General features: G+C 37.5%; 1 protein-coding gene across 2 annotated transcripts in view; it reads right to left on the reverse strand.

Annotated features, from left to right (window-relative positions):
* CNTN5 (contactin 5) overlaps positions 1 to 18,306 on the reverse strand; it is a 604,610-nt gene extending 586,304 nt beyond the window's left edge. For both annotated transcript variants that reach the window (XM_030945129.1, XM_030945140.1), the window contains exon 1: positions 17,953 to 18,306. The gene's annotated coding sequence lies outside the window, so the exon portion shown is untranslated. The remainder of the gene's footprint in view (positions 1 to 17,952) is intronic.
* Positions 18,307 to 23,898: the final 5,592 nt, after the last annotated feature.

A 23,898-nucleotide genomic window follows, 5' to 3' on the forward strand; every position in this document is an offset into this window, starting at 1 on the left:
CAGGGCATAGTGAATGCATACAGCACCTCATAAAAATAATGTAGTGTCCAGCAAGATGTGGCATTTTGTGCCAATCCAACTCCTGCAGGGTTTCCATTGATTTATAGGAATTTTTTGTTTTAGCATTCAGAAATGGCAGAGAGAATACTAAAGCAGAGAGTTTGCAAATTAAATGGGAAAATGTAAGGAACACTCATCTTCTCTTAAAAAATTCTTGTATGTAAGGAAATGAAAATTTGCATGCATTTGTATTCCAAGGAAATGACGGGGCAGAGGATAATATGCTTACATGAATTTTAAAGCTTTCAGACACTTCAGACACAAACATTTCTAACAATTTTAATAAAATTGCTTTGTAGATAATGCACAGTGTTTGACTCTTACAGAACACCTGCTTCATAATGCTCAATTGTGACATTGGGAAAAAAATAATTAAAATATATTAAATCTGTAATACTCCATCGTTCCATGTAATGCAACATTTAGTACTAAAGAGCAGCTATTGAATGACACTTCCAGTGAATGGAGCCAGAATGTCTGGTCATTAGATGATAGCAGCAATATTTTATGTAGTAAGCAGATGTCAAATGAATTCATCAATACAAATAGAAATCTGCTTAACAGGATCTAAACTCCATCTTTTAAAGCATCAGTAATTTAATTATGCTTTCCATGCACAAAGGAAAAATTTCTATTTTTTACTGGAAATTACTTTTGGTTTGGAGTTCTATAACAATAAAACAAGGCAGGAAGGGAAAAAACATTCAAGAAAGTCTGCAAAGTACAGTTCCTCTTTCATTTGGGATGAGTTGCAGAACCTTTCTAAAACACATTTGCCATGGTCTTCTAGACCACCAGTACACACAAAATGACACTGCTACAGTGACAGCGAGTACAAACACAAATACAACCCATTTCCCCATTGATAGTTCTCTTAAATGAAAATGTTGTATGGCATAAACTAGTATATATTTATAATTGAAGGAACATAAAGTAATTAGGTTACTCTGTTGCTTTTTCATGTTGTTGCCTTTTTCACTCTCATCCTTCCTTTCAAAATGATGCCTTTCCAGGAATTAGAATGACAGCTGATGGGCTTGTTTGAAGCTGCATAATACCATTCCAGATGCTCTGCTTTATCTTTGGCCTTCAGTAACAATTAGGCAAAACATAGAAATTAATTTGGAGGCCCAATTTTTAAAGAATAGAGAGTCCTGGATTACACAAAATAGAATTCAATGGAATTCAGACCATGTAGTCTGAAGTATCATACACAATTCCCTTGTTTTTCTGTTATAAAAAATGCCATCTAATCCTTTTGTCTTCTTGTAGTGGTTCTCCTGACATGTATTCCAATCTGTTTGGGTTTTTGACTATGGTGACGGCTTTTCTCAACATTCTTCCTGGTGTAGAATCCTACAAAAGGATTCAACAAAACAAACAAAATTATTATCTCTGTATAAATTAAATTTTCTACCCATTACTGAGGTATTTGCTATGTATTAGCCCACAAATATACTGCTTTTTGATGCTTTTTGAGGTGAATTGTTGTCTTTGAGAAAAATTATCTACATAATGACCAATTTTGCCCTATCCTTTCACAGAACAGGGAGGGCTTTTCCCTTGACTTTCCAATACCCTCTAGGTGACTAATCAGAAATTTTCCCAGATAAAATTAAACAGATATTTTTTATCCTTTTATTTTTTTTCTCTGCCCTCTGGACTCACCTTGCTATAATAATATGCTGGCCTACATCTTTCTGTTTAACATACTTTTGATAGTTTCATCATAGTCAAATAATTCTTCATATCAAGGCTATCATTAAGGTAATAAAATTCTCTTTGGCTGTGCTGTAATGATACTTCTGCTTTTTTCTTGTCTACCACTCTTCAGATAATTTAAATATCACCTGCATCATCCAGTTCATAATTTACATTTGTTTGAAGCTGTACCAGATTATCGACTGTGGTCCCTTCCAACTTTACCATTCTGTGATATGTGAAATCACATACACTTTATTAGTTTAAGCTTCCTGGTATAGTTAGAGTTTTTGTAAAAGTTTGAGCAGATTGTCCATTGTGTGAGGGGGATAGACTGTAAGTAAAAGAGGATGCTTCTAGCTGTAGTTTTCCAGTTCTGAGTGTGCTACCTACAATCACACTTTACAATACAGAGTAGGCAGCCTGGCTAGGGAGGGGGCAATCTGCAAGAGGCTGATTTGTTGGAGGTATATACTGCAGTTCACATCTTTCCTTATTAGTTTCAAAGTGAATGAAACAGCAGTTGGAGATAAACTAAATAAAACTTTGTGAGACCATATAAATTAAGGTTCATGGAGGGCTTGGATCTACTGCTGACTGTTTCATTATTTTCTATTTAGCAGATACATTTCTGGCAGCAGAACTGATGACTACCTCCCAAAGATTCAATTCTCAGGAGCAATGAAGTTTCCTCCAGCATTCAGCTGGAAGCTTCCTCTCTCTCCATTCATCAGCAGCTAGCTAACTCCTTCCTGCATGATCAGGGACCACTAACCATGCTATGGCAACGCACCTGTGCATTTGCCCATTCCCTGGTTCCTCATGAAACTGAACCCATGACTCACACTTGGTTGGGGAATGGCTCAAACTACAGATAGTCCAGAAATGAAATTTATCCTCTTGCATTTCAGGAGAATGAGTGTTGTACTTTTATTTTAAAGACATAACTCTTGAAAGAAGAGATTCAGTGACATGCACTGTTAATGGCTGTGTCAAACTGTGGTGGCCTCAGCAGGATATAGGGCTTCTCCCGGTCATCACTTTTTGCTTCTGGCATGCTCTAGGTATCTTCATGCTGAACATACAGATCTTAATTGGCTTCTTTCTGGTGTCCCTTCTCCTATTCTACAGCTAGTCTCAGTGATAGAAGAGGTTTCAAGATCTTATTCTGGTAGCCAAAAGAGCTGATCATGATATATGATACCTTTAATAACCTTACTAATTAGCCTATTCTTTCATAGGTTCATGTGCCAGTGTAGATAACATGTTAGGAAAAAAAAAAAGAGGCTTCATGTGCTACTTTGTCATACTTATAGCCTGGACTTTCTCTTCAGCAATTATCCTCCAAATTTTCAAATAAAATTTTAATTTGCACTGGGAGAATTACTAAAGAAGTAGTCTTTAAAAGTTGCATCCATTATATGCTCCTCTATTTTTTTATTTCTGTTGATTTCTGAAATGACCATGATAGGAGAATGAAGGATGTGTTAATGAAACTCACAACCACATTTTAGTGACTGTGTCTACAACCAGCAGCTGCCACTCTGGTATCAACTGAGACTTTCATATTGCCAGAAGCCTTTGAAATATTAAAAGCTGGATTTTACACAAATTCTTTTCCTCCTGTGATGACATCCAGACTTGCCATTGTCCATTCAAAAATGGACAAAATGCCCACCGTTTCCACACGCTCCACATGTACTGCAATAACTACAGTTCCTCTACATGGCTCCTGTTGACATGTAGATTCTGGCCTGAGCTATTCAGAGCTACTGGCTTATGCACAATGATTCAGAGAACTCCTTGATACACATCACTGAAATTCATTGTTGCATGCAGAAGTGTGCATGGGTGTGAGTGTATGTGGGTGTGTGTATATAAATCCCTTCCTGGCCCCTGTACTGATGTAGTGATCCTGTAGCTGACGCTATGAAGCAGGAAATCCAATTATACCTCACTTAGCATGCATAACTAAAAATATTATTATTGGTCATAAAATTATCCAGCCCTTTCAAAAATCAAATCCATGAACTATGTTACTGTACTCCTCAGAGTGACTTCACGTTTTGTGAGGAAGTGTTTCCTTTCATTTGTTTTAACTCTGCCTGCATTATTGCAGGCTGCACTTTGTTGTGAGAGAAGGTGGAGCTAAAGTGGCTAATTTTCCTTCTACAATGTCTGGGAATTTTCACCTGGGAGCAAACTCCTTGAAGTGCACAGAGCTTTCACATACACTATATGACATTTCCCAAGTCAAAGCAAAACAAAATCGCCGCCACCAACAATATCTGTTTTCCAAATGTGCATTAAAATGAAATGTCAACACTTTGATGAACAGCTTCTGTAGCAAAACAGCGTGTATGTGACCAAATGGCAGCAGACCACTGTTTACACGAAAAATGAGCATATTGGAATAAAATTACTCTGAAATGCAACATTCCGTGCTATTAAAAAAAAAAAATCCCCATTAGAGCCAATAGCAAGCCACATTATCTTTTAAAACCTTGAGCATACACAGATTCATCATATTGACAAATGAAGTAGATGAGAGTTGAGAAAGATCATCAGTATTTTCTGTGCTCTGAATTCCTCTCCTACAATTCCTCTCCTACCCCCCTTCAGTTCCAAGGGGAGCACTCACTCACAGAGCCACAGTGGACAGGCTGAAAAATATGGAGGTTTCAATTACAAGGCATCTGTGTTCAGTCCAGTGCTCTGGAGTATCTTCTTTCTCTAGCCGGAGGGATATTTTATCTCCACTAAAATAAATTCTTTACCCCAATTCAGCACCTTGGTAATATGAGTCTTGACATTATTTACTTCAATTTTTCCATAAATATCCTCTGAACATTAACTTCCATAAATGTATTTCAGGACACAGGTCCTTGAGGATGCCTGCACAAGCTTGTTTATTTGTATTTGGAGAGTAGAAAAAAATGTTGTATTTGTGAATTTCCCCATGCTGCTAGTAAACTAGACAAGCTTAATGGTGCAGTAAAAAACATATTAATCAAAATTTCAAGTCATATTTTTATATACTAGTAGCAGAGGTTACAAATAAGACAAACAAAATCCCAGTTAAGCCTGAATGCGTGAAAACTGACTGTTTCCTGGTCACTCTCCCTTACTGAGGACTGTCATGTCTCAGAAATCACAAGTGACAATCACAACTCAAAATCTTTTGAATTTTACTTGCAATTCTGAAAAAAAAATCCAGCATTGCCTTTTCTTGTGCACTCATGCATACATGCATTTAAAATAAGCGCTTGGGATGCAGAGGCATTGGGCTTGGCAGTCTTGGGTAATTAAAGACCACTTTCCCCTCTCCTAGGTGCACACCTCATCTAGTACAGGCTCTACAAACTACCCAAAAAATTCTAAACTGATACTCTAAAAGATGTACACCTTATCTCCCATGAAAACTGTTACCATTTTTTTCTTAGTCAGCCATGAACATTAAATATCATACAATAAATCTGCTTATTCTGAAAGCTCATGGATTTTATTACCTTGGCAACAAAGTGATCTGTTCTAACTGCTTCTTGCTGCCAGTTTTAGAGTTTTCTGTGTCACAGAAAAAGCCATGAAGAGAGGATGAACAGTTAACTGACTCCTTCCCTTGTACTGGCATCATCAGTTTCTACAGATGGAAGAATAGATACAGTGCGAAAATGAGGTCCTTGGTTGCTCAAAACCAGTTGTAGTTAATAGATGAGCTGGATTAAAAATAGGGTTTTTTCAGTTTTATGATGATCACCAGCAAAATCTCAGTCAGGAATGGAATTTTATTTTTAAAAAAGAAAAACAGCATAAAAGAAAAAAATATTTAAACAAAATAAAGTGTTTATTTTTTCACACCCATACTTGGACTTTCATTGACAAATAAGAACACAAATGTGGTGATCAAAGATTACTACAAATGAATAAATAAAAAATAGAATCACTTCATTTGGAAGCTTCTTTAAGTCTCCCTTTTTCTTAAATGACTGTGATAATTTGTTGCTTGTTTCCAAAGGGGGAAAAAATAGTGATTCAGACAGCTAGTGCTTCAGTGCTGTTGTATTGGTGTCACTGGGAGATGAAAATCTCCCACCCAGCACAAGGATGAGATGGAGCCAGTTTCCCACAGAGGCTGTAGCTAAACCCAATCAAAAGCTCCTGCCATGTCAGAGCATACTTCCAGGAAACCTCTCCTACTCAAATGAAAAGAGACCTTCAGCACTGTCTTTCAACTGTTGAAGGCAGCATGCCCTACTGAAAAATATAACCAAAGCTTGATCTTTCTCTAGAAAGTAACCTTACATGAATGGCACACAAGGGAGTCATATTAAACGTTGTGCCATGGGTTTTGTACCAAATACTACAGGTAAGCAAATATTTTTGTGGTTTTTCTGTCAATCCTGCAAATGCAGTGTGAACTATGAAAAGCAGTTAAGGCTCTAAATATGATCATGATTAACAAAAAGAGTTTGGAGGGAAAACTTGTGAGTTACAGCTCAGAAGCCTCATCATGGGCTGCAGTAACAGAAGTAATTTATCAAAGTGGGCAGTAAGAACCTTGCAGATAGTTTTTTGAGTTTGCACCAGCCAGAAAATAATATTATTCACTAGCCTCACATGGCACTGGTTGCATCTTTATCTAGTCTCCTGAATAAAACAAAATGGAGACCTGTTTTTCTGAATATTTTATGCCATTGAAAGGGAACTACATTTGACTGAATCAAAGAGATTGTTTAAAAAATTTATGAGTTTATCAGATATTCAATGTTTTTGTGATTTTTATAATAGGAAATATAAAACCTGATTGAAAAGAGATATTGGGGTTTACAAGACATAATCTACAAAAATAAGGACATTTTTGAGATTAAGGAATGTGGTTTTGAATGTTTCTGATAGAAGTACAAAATGGCTATAGCTATAATCCAAAAGTACTATTCCACACCATGAAGTAAAGATTAAGTGTAATTAGCATTTCTTTTTTCAAGGTGCTTGTTCAGGGCTGCACCGAAGATTGCTTCACTAAAATGCAGTCAAGGTTTGTTAAGTGTAGACTTAGCTTAAGACTGTGTATGAAGTTTCTCAGAACATGTGTACATGTTTCCCTGGCTCAAAGCTGCAATCGCTACTGGTTTCAGCATGCTCCACACATAAGCTCTGACTGCTTTCCTGGCAGGATCTGGGTCTCCTCTTCCCCAGAATAACAATATTTAGAGGAAAAAGCCAATAAATTTGACTAGGAGAGACTTTTTTTTTCTTGCCCTGAATGTACAGAGGAGCAAATCACTACCTGAGATTTAAATGTACATGAGACACTTTTCTCCTGGAAGACCTCAAATGGAGATCTAACTAATCAGTTAGTCATTGAGCTGCATTACACCCCTTTCTATCCTCTTGCCCTCCTCTCTGATTTTTTACCATTCGTTTTCTGACAGGTCGTACCTTTTCATACCCTCAGTTCTAACATTCATTTTAACACCTCATTTCTTGTAGCCCTTGCTGATCAGAAGCAGCTACAGGATCCTACTTTTTCTCACAGCTCAGCTTTCTTGCTTGAATTGTCAGGGTAACCAGGCACTTTTCAATAAATGATCGGTCACTCAGATCAAAATGTTAACTATTTAAAGTGACACCACATCATTGATAAAGTGAAACCTAAAGTGTTTGTTTGCTCTCTGCTAATTATTTTAGTTCAAGCAGGCAGACTCAACTGTCTACATTATTAATTAAACCTGTAAAAATGAGCTAAGGACAGGAAATGTTCTCGCTGTTAGCCGTGCTAAGATTAAGCAGCAACTCACATTAGCTGTAACATGAAAACCTTTTCTCCAAACTGCACCAATATGAAGCTAAAAAAATCATATCAGTTCATATTTCTGAATGGTTTGGAGAGAAGATTAGTAAATGGGAAATCTCAGGTGTTAACTATTTTTAGGAAGTAAAAGTAATGTTACTAGTTTACTGAAGTTTGCGGCTGTCTTTGGCCTGAAGTAGCAAAGATTCATGTTCTCTAAATAACGTGTTTAAAGGTTTGAAGGTTTTCTTAAAGGAAAATGGAAGGTTTCCTCAAAGGCCATACAATAGCAATATATAATATTCCACATGCAACTTATACCAGTGATCTATATCTCTACAGCTATGTTTTTGCTATAGCAAAATCATTGACTTTTGTGATCAGGAACACTGTAATGGGATGGAAGCCACAACAAAAATTCACATTCATGCTGAAAAGAATTGTGTGAAAATACAATTAGCATTATATGTTTTTATATAAATTTTATAGTTTCATTGCAATACTTGAAGTAATGCAAGATCTCTCAGCTGGTATTTACCATGATGACCTGAAACTCCATTCGATTCTGTCAAAAGTTTCACACAGTGGTTGAGCGCTGATTTGCAGTTTAGGACTAGAAACACTCAAAATTCTCATTTTTGTTAGACACAGGTGGACAGATCCAAAGGGAATGGAAAAGTCTAGTTATACCTTGTAAAGAGGTGGGATAGATATAAGCACACAGGTCTGCGAACTGAAACTTTTGAGTGCTGCAGAATATAAAGCCTACCACTCTGCTGTGTGTCTCCACAGGACTCTGGAGCCTAATTATAGAGCTGTATGAAAAAGTTCTGCTTGTCAGCAGAACCGGCAGGAGGGGAAAAAAATAATATTTTTGCACATTCACAGAAGAATAAAATATTTAGGCAGAAAATCATCATTTCTGCAGATGGACACTTACAGAACAAAAATGGGTAATTTTTGTGCAGCTCTGATTGTCACTAGCATAGCCAGAATACATTTGGTAACAGATTTAAAATCAAACCTAGAATTCCTCAGTCACTGCCAGTGGCAAAATATGCTTCATAGAGTAGTACTGGTTAAGGGTTGCAGGAAAATTCAGGGTGGGGAAGCAGTCCTAAAATGAACAGTCAGCATTTCACCAAATTTAGCATTGCTGCACTTGCTTATGCCAGCAAAGAATTTGTCTCTTGATGGTTTTGAGTCCTTATGAGTTAAGGCTAGCCACAAAAGCCTGATGACAATTACAAGGCAAAAGGAAGACCTGACCCTATCGAGGTAATGAGGAAAGAGATCTAGAAGAGCTATTAAAGAGATGCACAAATTGTTAATGAAAACAACGGTAAGAAGCTGCTAGTGGCCAATAGAATTTAACTGCTTGCTTTCATTATATTCAAACAGACCCTCTAAATGCAAGCTTTGAGTGAGAAGAAATATACTTATTGGAAAACTAATCCATGCCCCAAACATTTCACACGAGTAACTAAAGTATTTTAGGAGAAATATGACTTGACAGGCTGATAGGCACCATACCTGATTCCCAATGGTGCTCAGGTGACAGCTTCTACCCAGTATATGAAAAAACTCAGTAACTTAGAACAGCACTTTGTGTGTATGCTGTGTGAACCTCCGCAAAACTGATAGAGGGATTATCCATTTGCAGGTGCAGGTCTGTAACACAAAAGGTGAATAATTTATGTGGACTTCTTCCTTCTTCCCCTCACTTAGCACCAAGCAGAGAAAAGGGGATCCATCCCTGCATGGTTCTCACAATTTCTGCACTCCCTGGCCTGTGTTTGCAGCCACTCAGTGGAAAGCCTTGCTCTTCAACTCAACTGTAGTGACCTGTACTTTCAGCTTTGGATAAGTGTTTTTCTCTTATACTTGTTAAATGCAGTGTGAATTTTACGTGGAAGTGTTTTTTCCTTATTCCTTTTTTTTTTTTTTCCCTTGGCATCATCTAATTTGGCAGTTCTTGGAGTGCTAGAGAGTCTCTTTAACGTATCTCAAGGCACAAGGACTCTGACTTTACTGCAATAACAGAATACATTTATTTGCTGCCTTTATAAGTGGCAATGAGAACTGAAGAAGGATTGTGTTCTCTATACTTCCCTCATCTCCTTCTTTGTCTGACATTAGCAATAAAATACAAATTACAGAAAAGATAAACCAAGAATACAAATTAAAAAATTAATTTCATGCCAGCCAACATGTGGGAAAACCTCAGGTGATGAGGAAATCAAAGGAAAATAGCAATAAAACAGACTATGCTAAGTAATAATTATAACTCAAGATGCAAATCCAATAATATCTTTATACACAGTAATTAATAAAGAAAAAATTAGTAGAGAGTAATAAAAATCTCCTGCAATAGAACCTTCTGTTAATAATCTGACAAAGTGTCTGTCTTAAAAAATTAAAAGAATTTCTATATCTCTTAGTTTCCTTAAAATCTGGCCTATATTATAAAGTAAAACAACTCTGTGTTTAGTGTGCTTGATGCTGAAACTGATTCTGTTCTGTTTAAGTTTTATTTTCAAGTTAATACATGAAGTTTTTCTCAGCCAATTCAAAGAAAGCCTCAATAGAAGGTAAACCTTTGTATTTGCTTTGCTGTTGCATCATTACAATTCTATAATAAACCCAGGCATAATAACAAAAAGTCCAAAATCACTTTCTTGCATATGGCTATTTACAGTCTGTTGTTTTCCACTGCAAAATATTCCAGATCTTATTATACCACCTACAGGTAGTTTTTAGATAAACTCTTGGGATCCCCTAAACTTCTCAGTTACTCTACTGTAGGTTTCAAAGAACAAGCATGTCCATTACAGATTTTAGAGAAGTTTCTCATAACCCACACTGCTTTGACTTTTAAGCAATCCTCAGAAAAAAAGCCTGCTTTTTTTTTTAATCTTAGATAATACATGAAAATAGCATGCCATTTTTGCTATCGACATTATCTTCAATAAACATTGCAAGTGTTCAACTCGTTATATTTTCTCATATGCCAGCTTTTCTTTGATGCTGAATGTGACATATGAAACTACTAATCATTTTCTGTTGAAGCAAAATAACAAAAACCTGTGATAATTTTTTCTTTCTCTTACACATTATTCTCATTCACAAATCCTATAATCCTATATAATCATGCACATATTGTTTATAATTTCAACATATTTTTGTAATCTTTGAAAGAAATCCTTGGCAAAATCCTTTACATTCCTTTACAATTAAAGTTGTGCTGCTTCAAAGGAACTATTTTGCAAAGACTGACAGAGAAGGAATCTTGATAGTAATTTATGGATACTAATGAAAACTTACAGAGATAACAGACATTAAGTAATGACCTTTCAAGTGTAGACTCTTTAGTGCTTCTATACAGTTAATGCTTCCCAATTTTCTCAACCTGTATTTATTTTCTAGGGAAGAAAATAGAGTTTTGCATGATTTGAATCAATCAGTCTGTCTTGCTTCTAATTTGTAGAAAATATGCAAGAATTTAATCCAAATTCAACTGAATTGCTCTGCTTTGATGCTGCTTATTTTCTCCAGTTGTTGATTAATATGCCCCTTGTGCAAACGTCTTCCTCCTACCTGATGCCTTCAGTAATGTCTCAATTCGTTGCTGATGACATTCAAATTTCTTCCAGAGATGCCTTCTGAAGTCACAAACAGAGGATTATGCCCATCAGTGAACGACTCAGGCACAAAGTGATTGATAAGACAAATAAATACTTAGATCTTAGCAATCAGTCAGTTGTGATATGCAAGAGGGAAAACAAAACTACAGACGTTTCAGCTATATATCATGTTTTCTAAATTATATTCCAATGGCCCTCTTAATAAATTATTCTCCCTGGTTATCTGATCTGGAATACGTTTTCAATTATGCCTCTTCACAAACACGTAACAGACAGTCTTCCTCAGTCTGAAGCTGTTTCAATGTCCAAGAAATATCTTCCAAAGTCCAAACAGAGGAAATACTACACAGCTGGTTTTTGAGTTGAAAAGCTGTGCACACACACATGAGAGAGACTTTATGACATCAGAGAAGTCATGGCTTTATTCCCAGATTCCCTGAGCTGAGTTTTATGTAAGCAGCAACACTACATGACACTGCATATGTTAAAGGGGAATAAGAACATTTTGAGCATCTAGCACAGCATGAGACTGAGAAATCAGGACCTTGTATCACCTCAGATGTGCAAAAGTCAAAAGCCAAACAAAGAATAAGGTCATAATACAAGAATGAGTAAATTATTTATTTTATTTAATTTTTTTTGAATGACAAAGGAAATAAAAATTTTTAATTAAGAGAACTTATCTTTTAAAAGAATATCATGTGAAAGTCCATATGCTTGTTTTTAATAAGTTTTGATGTGCAAGAGGTTTTGGTAACCTCAAAAATAAGTTAACTTAGAAAAGGGGTCTAGAAAGTACACATTTCAGAAGCAATTGTGGCCTGCTGCTACAGTTTTCAGACAAATATTCAATGCTACATTTTGTAGCATTTATATATGATCATTACACATGGCACAGTGTTGCAGATAGTATCTTGGACTTTTTTTCTCGGGTAGGAGGTGATCTTGAAGACATCTGTACGTGATCATGGTAGCATGGCTGTGAAACACAGAAGTCTTTCCTTAGCTATAAGCTCTTCAAAGGTCGTACAGAACAGCAAAAAAAAGGAAGTATTTTAGTTAAGTCATACGTTCTTTGATTCAGGGTCCATTTTTGTTTACAGCCCTCAGTGCAACACAATCTTGATTTATGATTATCATGCCTACTTCTCACGATGATGATAAGGTTTATAATGGAATAAAGGACCTTGATAATAAAAAATCATCTAGGGCAGAGTTCTAATCTAAATAATATTTAGGATAGACTTGTAATGTGAATTAAATGGTTGAGGCAACTACATTTTAAAGTGACATCTACATTTTTTCAATATATGTGAAAAGATGTACCTACAATTAAAGTAAAAAAGAAAAATCTAAAATTTATATATACAATTGTTGAACTATACATCAAAGTAACCTATACAGTAGGTAAAGAAATATACCTCATTGGGGGGGGGTTGGTTTTTAAAGTGCCATTATACTTACAAATCTTAATATCATTAATTTGGTAGAAAGAGGGTTGTAGTACAATATACCAAGCAATGGATGCCTACAGGAAAGAAATTAGCAAGCATAGGAAAAACAAAGTAATAGAATTTTAATTCATTTCTGTGTCCAGAACTTCAAAGGTATTTTTGTTCTAGCCATACTGAAATTCCTGTATAGGAACAAGACAGTTCCTGAAGTTGTCAGTATTTTCTGTTTCCTCCATTCAGTATAGCTTGCCCCCCAACCAAGTCATCACAAGAATAAATGTAAAGATAAGTAATAATCATAATTACATCGTAGTAAACATCATGAAGTTGAATGCCTTCATTAGATCAACAGTGCTGAATATCACCAAGTGTTCCAGCCTGTCCAGAGTAATTTCTTGGAGTGTCTATAGGACTTAGCTTTTGGAAAATGTTCTCTGTGAGAAGCACCTCAGAAGAAGAGGTAAAGCATATACTGTGACTTTGTTGACTCATTTTGGTGTGGTTTTGCTCATTACACTTCAAGTCTATTCAGAAACCCGTGAATAACCAAGAGTAAATGGTATATGAAAGTCTATGGAGTAAGCTAAAGGGAACAATGGGTCATCTTTCAGAACATATGATATGTGTGTTCTTAAAGAGTTAATAATTAATCACCTTTCCCAGAAGTAAATTTCTGTTAATATCCTTCCCATTTACCATTTAGTTTTGAGGGCACATTTGTGGTGAGAATGTTGCAGCAATCTTCTGAATATGTCTCTTCATGGTTGAGCAAGAATTACAACTTTTCAAGTTCAGTGCCTGAATATCTTCCCAAAATATTATTATAAGGACGTTATGCTTTTAGATCAGCTTCTTCTGTTACTATGACCAAACAGTCTTCTTCATTTACCTGCTCATCTGTGCAGCCACTACTCCTGCTTGAACACATAGCAGGGTGGTTACTACCTATAGCAGGAATGCCACAGCCACAGGGCAATGCCCATCATGTACTCAATCAAGACTATAAGCTCAACAAAAATAAAATGGGATTTGTGAATTCTTGCAAAGTGATGCTATTTGCTAAGGGAAGACACCCAAAAAACTGGTCTAATACTATGCCTACATCAATTACAAAGCAGTATATTTAGCCTCAATCAAAATGATTCGAAGACTAGAAGTCCCAAAAAATATAGTAACTCTTTAACTATTAAAAACTGAACAATTTTCACTCAGAAGGAGGCTGAAGCCAAAGTCTCTGTATGTTGAGTGAAAAGTTGTCATTCTTTACCCCTCTCTGGAACTGCAGTGAACTACCTGCAAAGTTTGTCTGCTTTTAGTTTCAGAAGCTGAAGGTTCTCCAAAGACAGCATCATGTTTTAACACCATTTACAAGAAAACCTTTAAGAGCATGCTGAAAAAGGAAATTCCCAAAAGAGCTTTCTGATGGATGGAAAGAGTTTGATGTATTTTCTATTTCTACATATGGGAATGGAGAAGACATCAATTTTTCCCAAGACTGACGTGTAAGTTCGGTCCTGAAGGAGATGTAAAGAGGTGTGCTATGGTGGTGTAACTAGTGCATGACAGCATGCATCTTTCTGATGTAACCTCATGGCTCTGTAAGCTTGAGAGTTAGTCTGAGTGGATGACTACACAGAATAAGTGTGAACAAGTTGTGATCAGGAATGTCAGCTGTAGCATGGATAGAAATTCTAATGTTTTATTGCATTCACAACATACAGAATCTGACATAGTATTTCCTTATTACATATCCACTTGTAACATCTTCAAATTGATTTGTTACCTTTGTGAAATACAGTGAGAAATCATCCTGAACTTCCTTTTAGAAACCAGCACATGAGCAAAGATAAATTTTCTTATGGTTCACACACTTAGGGATATTTTCATAAATCAGCCAAGAAATTAATTATAAAAACAAACAGATTACATTTCCTTCCACTAACTAGAAAATGTTACTGTTGCTGCTATTCCAGCTTGCAAAGACACAGAATCATTGCTCTTCAATATATGTGTGTGTGTATAAATACATCTATACATACATACACACACATTATGAAGTTTCCAAATCTTTAAACAAAATAAGAATGCATTTATCTTATAAAGTTTTAACAATTTCATAATTTGCAAGCCCATTTCCTAATAGAGTGTTTTTGATCAAAATCACTCAGGAGATAAGAATCTGTAGGGACCCCATCACTTCCAGAAAGAGTACTTTTCCTTTGTAAAGAACTAAAAAGTTGGTAATCCAACGCATAACAGACCCTGAAAAAAGCATCAGAGAAGCCATGCACACAAGGAAGAAAATATACTGTGAAGGACCTACCAAAATAATATTAGTAACCAAATGTCTATTTCACATTGATTCTTAGGGAATTAAGGATGCAGTATAAACTGTGGTGGATTTTATTTAGCATTTTAGAGCACAACAAATTGTTCAAATGACTGAGGTTGTTCTGAAAATGAGAGAAAGTGCAATGCAGAAGCTTTAGCAGGAGCATAAGGAGGGAGCAAACCAACAGTGGCAAATTTTGCAGTACATTTGTAGGAACTAAAATCTGTGTTGCAGGCTACAAGCAGAAAGACAAAATCATTTAGAAGAACTATTGTTTTCTCAATGCTACTGAACCAAACACCTCAGATGGCTCAATACCTTGGTATGTATATTCTTAACATACAGATTTCTATGATGTCTTTTGTAAAGACTTTCATTAATTATTTAAAATAAATATTTCTATCATTAACTTAATCAGATCATTTCCAGTGTGTTGAATCTGTTCAGTGGAACAAATTTTTCTATATTTCTAGCAAATCAGATTAAGCCTTTTTAAGCATACCAGATTTGCAAGAAGCAGGAAAGAAACCTGGATCTCAGACTGTCACTTAAAGCATCATGCTTTTAACCTCCTCTTTCCATACAGAGCTCTTTACCTTTACTGACACCCTCTGGTCCCTATGCCTAAGTCAGATTTGAATTCATTCCAGCACTCCTTCAAAAATTTACTCTCCAAACCAATATTTTGTGGAGCACAGAACTGGACATTTTCTGAAACTCCCATAAATCATATCACTGGTTCCCCAATAGTTCACCATGTCAGCAACTTATTTAGGGGACTCAAGCAAATTTGCCAGTCATGACCTTCCTGTATTGAATCTGTGCTAGCAGTCCTCAAAGATATGCATTTCTTAAAGTTACCTTTTATAATTTTCTAACAGAAGAGCTCTTAATCACACCTTTATCTTAACTGCTATGATATTTTTCCTCAAGTCTTCTTTTCAAAGTTGCTTTCTTTCAAATTCTCAAGTAGAACTCAGGCAGTGAGATGTCTTTATTTTCTGTTTTCATTCTTAGTACATCTGCCCTCATTATAAAATGAAATCAAGACCTGTTCTCCTGCTATTTTTACCTAGAATTCAAAATATAACCTTCAGCTTCATATTGACCAAAAAACTAAAACCTACACTTTTTATCTCCCAACTATCCCTAGCTATCTTCCCACTTTCATGTCATGCTCTGCAAATTCTGACTTCTTTTGCATGGGCATTTGCTTTCTAAGTGTATGAAACAGAAGTGCTGCATGTTCAATAGTCCACTTATAAAACTACTTAGCTGTTACCCCCTTCAAGACTGCTTAACACTTCACCCTCCTTAATATAGTTGTTGTCTTCTGAAACTTTGTCTTCTTAACCACATCTTTTAAATATTCCCATAGTGTATCAACAGTAAATCTCTGCTGAAGGCCACTGTACATATAACACTCCTCAGTTACAATAGTTCACATCTCAGTTTTCTGTCTTCCTTTCAGCACGCCTCAAACTAGTAAACAAGAGTTTGTGTTTTCCCTCACAACAAGATAGACAAGGGGTTTCAGGGAGAAGGTTAGGGCTTGGGGTTTTTCTTGTTTTCCTCCTCTTTTTACCTGAAACATTGTAGGTAAGTGTTCTAGTAACTGAAATCAATTTATTAAATATATTTTTTAGAAATTCTACTAGAGCATTTGATAGCTTTTTTAAGTAATGGTCCAGTTATTGCTAATTCTCTCAATAACTCTTGTAATAATATTAATCAGAATGACCAGATCTTGTGCTATTGATTGTCATAAAGTACTTCTGAAGGAGTGGTACTATAACTCAGCAAGAATTAAAGGCAGTTTTATTAATTGGAAAATTTCATTCCAATATTAGTTATCAGGAATCCCCCCATAGCTTTTGGCTAATAGTGAGTGTATAATTTATTTATAGCTTCAAACTTCAGGGTCTCATCAACAGCTCACTGAAGTCTAGGGGAATGCTGGAACTCCTCAAAAAAAAAAAAAATGGCACCAGTTCCTTCATTTAAAAAACCAAAACCAACTAAAATTGTGTCATTCCAAGGAAGCATTACTTTTTAAACAAAAAAAAACCCCAAAACTTTGTAAAAACTTTAAGCTGCATTTCTGAAATATTGCAACACAGAAAAATTAAGTCCTAAATACTCACATTACACTATCTTGTCTAACTTCTCTTGCATGAAGTTTCTGAGCTTAATAGATGTGCAACTAAACATCTGAAGAAGTACATATACAGTCATGGAAATTTTTTTTCTGATTTAAAAATCTTAAAAAGACAGTTCCATGCTCTATGTCACAATAACTCTCGGTTCATCTTCTAGCCAGTTCACAGACATTCCACATAGTCTTATTAACTGTCCTCACATCAGAGACAAAAAATCGGTGCATCTTTATGTAATTTCATCTCCTCTGCCTGTCAGCAAAAGAGAAGAGTCCTGGTGCTGCACTTTTTTAATTCCAGAGATAACTGTTTATCCCAAAGCCAAGTATCATTCAAAACTCCAAAACAACACAACTTTCAGTGCATTGTTATAAACTCGATATGCTGGGTTACTTCCTGATTCAACCTCAAGCATTAGCATGGTAGCTCTCACAAATATAAAAAATTAGCACATTTAAATAGGTATTTCTTCTCTGGAGTATGTATTTGTACTAAAAGCCTCACATCTCTCTTCACAACTCATTCACTGCAGTAGTTTGCTCCCCAGTTAAATGACAGGAAGCATATAGCAGATCATAGTAATTTCTACTTCAACTTTTCTGCTCAATTATGACAATTTCAACATAAGATTCAAAACAAAAAAACAAAACACATAAACCTGCAGGCCAAAAATGGGATCTCTCACCATTGCCGGCTTCACAGTAGACTGCTCACAGAGATGCTGCGATAGATATTACAACAAGTAATCTGCACACACTCCAAAGTCTAACCAGGGAAATCAGTGCCTGGCTGGAGGAACGGCAAAGACACTTACCGCTGCTGTGGCACCGTCTCTCTCGCCCTGACTCTCAGTCTCTCTCTCCCATCCTCCTGACAGCCTCAAATATAGCAGTCCCTTATGTTGCTGAGCCTGGGGGAGCAGAGGATTGCAGAGTTGGGGTTTTTTCCCTTTTTTAATCTCTTTTTTTTTTTTAAACCATCCAGACGTAGTTCTCCAGATCCGACCGCCTCTCCTGCTCGGCTCGCTCAGTGATGGAAAGCTCCAGGTGAAGGCATCCGCGCCGGCAGCTCCCGCGAGCCCCTCCCGGCCCCGCTGTGCCCCCTCCCGGCGGGGGGACCGAGGCGCCTCCCCCGGCTGCTCCCGAGGGGGCGGCGGAGGCTCTGCCCGCCCCTGCCTGGACGCGTGCGGATGTATAGATGATGTGGATGTGTGTTTATGTGAGTGCCATCTCACACCGCCGCCCGCCGCTCGCCCCTACCCCTAAGCGCGCAAGGAACTCCCTCCTCCCGCTCTCCTCCTCCTCCTGCTCTTCTCCACCTTCCTCCCCGATTCTCCTCTTCACTCCTCTGCCCCGGAGCATGAAGGCAAGAGGGCAAGTTGGCGAGCGCTGTCCTCTGATCTCCTGCTCCTCTAAACCAAGACACCTGCCTCTTCCATCCACCACTTTCTGACCCCATCCTCCCCTCCCTCCTTCTCATCCCCTTCCCCATCCTCCTTCCAGGTGGATTGATTTTTATGATTTTTTTTCTTTCTTTTATTTTTTTTTTCTTTAACGCGTTTTATCCCTCTCCAGCGGTTATGACCCTCCCTACCCCCGCGCTCTGCAGCCGGAGCCAGGAGCCCGGGAGCCGCGGCTGCTACCCGCACCGCACCGCGCCGCAGCGCATCGCAGCGCATCTCAGAGCAGCGCAGCGCACCCTCTCCCTCCTTTACACCGCGGCTGCTCCGGCTGGAGGCACACCCGGGGCAGCCGGCGCTCGGCCGGCACCCAGAACGTCGCTGCTCCGGCAGCCTCTTCTCTCGCTGCTCCCTTCCCCATCATCCCCCCGCGCGTAGCTGCATCCCCGCCCCGCAGCCGGCAGTGACCGCCTCGCCCCAGCCCCGCCGAGCGCCCCGCGCCCTCCCCGCCCGCCGCCCCCGCCCCGCGAAGCCCCGGGCAAGGCTGCCGGCGCCGCGCCGCCGCATCGGCCTCCTGGCGGCTCCTCCTCGGCCGCCTCGCATCCCTCCACACTTCCAGCGGGTTCCCACTCTTTTGCCTCTCCCTAATGGCAGTCCTCAGGATCCAGGCTGATTCTAATCCTTCTTCTTCTTCTTTTTTTTTTTTTTTTTTGTTATTTCTTTTGTGTTTTTTCCCCCTGTGGCAATGGCAACTTGTGCTATAAAATTTAATATTTTTCCGGCCTTCTGTTCTTTTCTTTCATTGCCTTTTTTTCCCCTTTGCCTTCCACAAGTAGTTAGGACTCTTTTTTTAACTTACACGTTATCTGAGTAATTATTGTATAATTCCTATTCTCTGAGATTTTTCTCTGCTTCAGTGATTGCATTTCAATGGTTTATGCTTTCTGAACCTCTGTGGTCTACAAATATATGTGTGAGTGCATGAGTGTGTTTGCATTTTTCTTTACTAACTTTCTTTTTGTATTTTTTTTTTCTATCTCAGGTAGTTTCTGGCTAATTTTCAAAAACTGACCTTTTTGTGGTTTAGATTCAGGAGAACAAAGATTTTGGATTAATTTTGGAATTTGTTGGGGGTTCTTACACAACTCTGGTCTTAAATTGGAAATACTAATATGAGTTTTTTCTCTGTGTCTTTTACTTGTCTCTTATATTGAAGCCTCTAGCAAGATAAGATACTAGAGATGAGTAGCACAGTTTTATACACTTTTGTGGTCCTGTATAATATATGGAAGTCTATCAGAGGATTTACAGCTCAACATCATGTTCAGTGAATTCTGTGCACTACTGTCAGTGAGGATGAGTTGAAAAAACCCCTCACTTTCAATTCTTTTTTTTATTATTCTAAGATTGAAAATTTCTGGTCCTTCATCACTATCTCCCACTGTATTAACTATCATAGTGGAAGAGAGAGAATGAATCCATCATTAGAAACAGACTTTGAATACACTATCCCATAAAAACACAGAAGACAATTGTTGCCACAACTGTGGATGGGTCTCCAGACATATTTCTGTTGGGCAAGTAATGTTGCAACTTGACATATCAAAGCTTCCCTTAATTGACTCAATTCAGAGAAAATTATCATCTGGTCATTATTTCCAGTGTTACTAGGTTACAAGCCAGCATTTAATCAGAAGCCAGGAATAGTGACTGCATTAATTCTGATATTATGAATAACTTATAAGGCTCCATTTCTCAATATTTTCAAAGTGAATGTGGAAGCCAGAAGCATTTTTGCCTTTTTTTTTTTTTTTGTGTATACTGTATCTATTTATGACGATTGTGAGGAATTACTTGTGAGGAGGTGTTTTTCATTGGTTACTTTTTTACAGGTAGAGATGAAATTAAAAGCAATGCAGTTGTTTTTCTGGTTTGTTTTTTTTTAAGTCATAAAGACTTGATTTTATGGTCTTTATCATCCTTTATGAAGTTTATAGGGTTACTTTGAAAAACTACTTTATGGCACCCATGCCATAAACATTGGGCTACACACTACTTTTCTTTAATTCAAAGTTCTTGTCAAAGTACATCTTTCTTATGAATGGCAACTTTTAATGTTTGCTTCTTTTTTTTTAACTTCACATCAGCAATAATTCTACAAGGAGGTATTTGTATCTTTTCCTTTAATATAATCAGGAATGAAATGGATTTGTATGAGTACCAGTTTTATCTTTGAAAGGAAAGTGGCACAGAGATTTTAAACAGGTTAAAGTTTCATTTGATTGTGTGTATCCTTTGCAAGGTCAGTTCCTGCTCTACTGCACCACAATCTACTCACAAGATTGTGAGATGTTTTATGCCGTGTATATTCAGTGCTTAGTGCATGGACAGTGAGTTATGATCAGCATAAATAGTATTTTGTAGCAGTATAGTTATTGCAATACACTTTAAGTCAACCTAGCTGCATTTTGCATATCTGGTCTAGTTGTCTGACTATCTGTCAATTAACACCTTAATCTCTCTATTTTAGTGTCTGCAGTGGACAAGCAAACAGTGGATGCAGCACATCTGCAGTCTGAGTCATTTATGAGCTCTTTTCTTGTTTGTTTTGTACTTCTTTTCATTCAATCTCTTCTTTTAAGCAGAACACAATTTTTTTTCTTTTCCCACATGGGAACTGCTCCACTATCTGAGCAGTACCATTACTATTGGGATATTTCACTGTACTTTCTTGACCAGTTGCAGAATATAAGATAGGGAGTGAATTTTGAAGAAGAGAATTAGCTGCACAAATTTCTCCCCCTCAGCTGGGTCTGCAATAGCACTGGAGGTGTATATTTAGAGATAATGAAGGCTTCTCTTGCTCTTCCCCTTCCATTTATAAGAAGCTCTTTCAGGCACCTGGAGGACAGCATTTGAAAATAATAGTTTTTGAAAGGTGTACATTGGCCCTCTTTTAGTATGCAGCTGTATAATTTTAGTGGCAACCACTATATTTTGTCCTCCCCTAGAACATCTGGATAGACTCCTCATGGTTTTATAATTAGTGTTATAAGAAAATTTTCTAGAGAGATAAGCAGAATTGTGTGTAAATTTGACGCATAATTCTTCAGGCCTTCGGCAAACAGCAGAAGATTCAGAGCCTATCATGAAAGCTTTCAGTTATAGCAGATAATTAACAAACTGGAGATGTTAGCAATGGAAAGAAGTTGCTGCATAAAATTAAAAATAAAACCCCAAGCTCTGGGGACTTGAGCCTCTTAAATTTTCAGAAGTGCAAACAGATGACATCTGGTCCAACATAAAGACTGGGATAAAGTTAACCTATTTGAAAAAGTTTTGAAGCAGCAGAATGAAACATGTTTTGTACCACAGCTTTATAGCATGCCACAATGGTCGTTTTGATTTTGTAAGAGAAACTTGTAAACTGAATGTATTGTTTCATTGAGCAATGGCCTGAGAGGATGACAGAATTGCACTGCAGTTGGTCCAACACCTTAAGGATGATGAGGCCATTCTGTTACTTGGTGAACAACACCATTGTAAATTTCCACTGCTGCCTTTGAAGAAAAAATGATCTGGGTCCAATATATTTTGATACACCCAGGTATAGGCAGTATGTTGCTACTGAAATAATGATCATCAAAGAGCCAAATAGCAATGATGTGGTATTCAACTATTGACAGGAGGGGACAGACTGAGTGCTCCCTTGTTTCTGCAGAAGCCACAAACTCTGGAAGAGACATAGGGAAGTGCCAGGTGTGTGTCTTAACCCTATATCAAACTTGTTCATATACTGATGTTCCGCTGGTTTTGTGAGGAAGTGATTCAAAATGAAAGCAGAGGAACAGGTTCTTAAAAATCAGTCTCCTGGCTACTGCCAGAAGCAAGAACTGATCATCAGAGGGGATTCCTCTTTTCTGTGCATGCTTTGTGCAAGTGCAGTACAGTTTTGTATTTCCAGACTCAGAATAGAGATGAGAAGGGATTTGCAGATTCTTATTTTCTCCTGGCTTTCCTAACCTTATCAGGGACATGCCTAGGTAAGCTGTTATGAAATACAATGCATTGCTTTTTATGCTGTGATACAGCTACTAGTTAATATAATGAGAAAAGCAAAACCATAATTTTCTTCATTCCTTCCAGCTTGATCTTCAACATATGCACAGGAAGGATCCAGGGTCCCCTGGAGACTGATTTTACTTTCCACAAAGATGGAGCAAAGTTCTTGCTGAACATGAGAGCAGAATGCAGAAAAGAGCAAAGACTGGAGAAAGAACAGATCTGTTTACCACTGTAGCTATCCCACGGTAACATGAGATGTTGTGATAGGGAACTAGCTGGGGGGTGTGCTGATCCATAATCCTCAAGGCAGAGGAAAAAAGACAAGGGAAATGAGGTGTTCTCTGAACACCACAGAATTTTAAAAAATAACAACCCATAATTAAAGCTGAATATTCCAGCATCAATGAAAACTCAATAGCAACAAAGATAAAACTCCCTGTCTCTCTAACACATATCTCCAAAGAGCCATGAGCGCAAAGGATGAAAAAACTGCCCTCTACTGAATTACAGAATGGTCAGAGTCCATGACTGCTGAATGCAGAACAGGACTAGATACTAAATTTAGTTTCCTAACTTCTATTTCAATACCTAAATATAAATGGCCTGATTTTTTTTTCAAGGATGTTGAACAGTTCCAGATTCCTCTGATTTATGTTGCTACTTAGAGAAAAAAAAAAAAAAAATTGTTTAAGTAACTAACAATAGGACACAGAATTCTGCCCTTACAGACCAGATGTTTGCAGCCTACTTTGTAAAATAATTGGATGCCATTGTGCCTTCCAAAGATGGATAGAGCTGCAAAAGAAAATATTTATTCTGTGTTTTCCTACTAATGAAGGAAATGAGGAGCAGAATTCCCATGGCCCTAAGTTAAGTGTGCAGTAGCAAATATTTGGTTTTTTTTTTTCTCTCCCTCCAACCCTAAGTTCAATGGAAATACACTAGAAGAGAGACTTAATGTGGGAAGCATCCTTGTCACTGCAAACCTTCTTTGGAGTATAGTGCAGTTAAACCTACACTAGTAGTGAATTAAGCTTTTCATTATTTTTAAATGAGCCATCAGGCCTTGGTGATTTTTTGTTTCCAGATGTAATGCAAGTCTAGAATTTGTGACATAGGCAACTTATGTATCCAACAGTATATGACATTATCTTCTGTTTCAGAAGATTTGTAACTCTGTGAAAGAAGTACTAGGAAGAATAAAAGTTCCTGCTATCATCAGACCTTCAGTGTCTCCTGGACAATCACTCGAGCACTTCAGAGTGACACAAGGGAAAAGGGGAAATGTGGATTGTT

Source organism: Camarhynchus parvulus, chromosome 1 (assembly GCF_901933205.1).
Source record: "Camarhynchus parvulus chromosome 1, STF_HiC, whole genome shotgun sequence".
Classification (NCBI taxonomy): domain Eukaryota; kingdom Metazoa; phylum Chordata; class Aves; order Passeriformes; family Thraupidae; genus Camarhynchus; species Camarhynchus parvulus.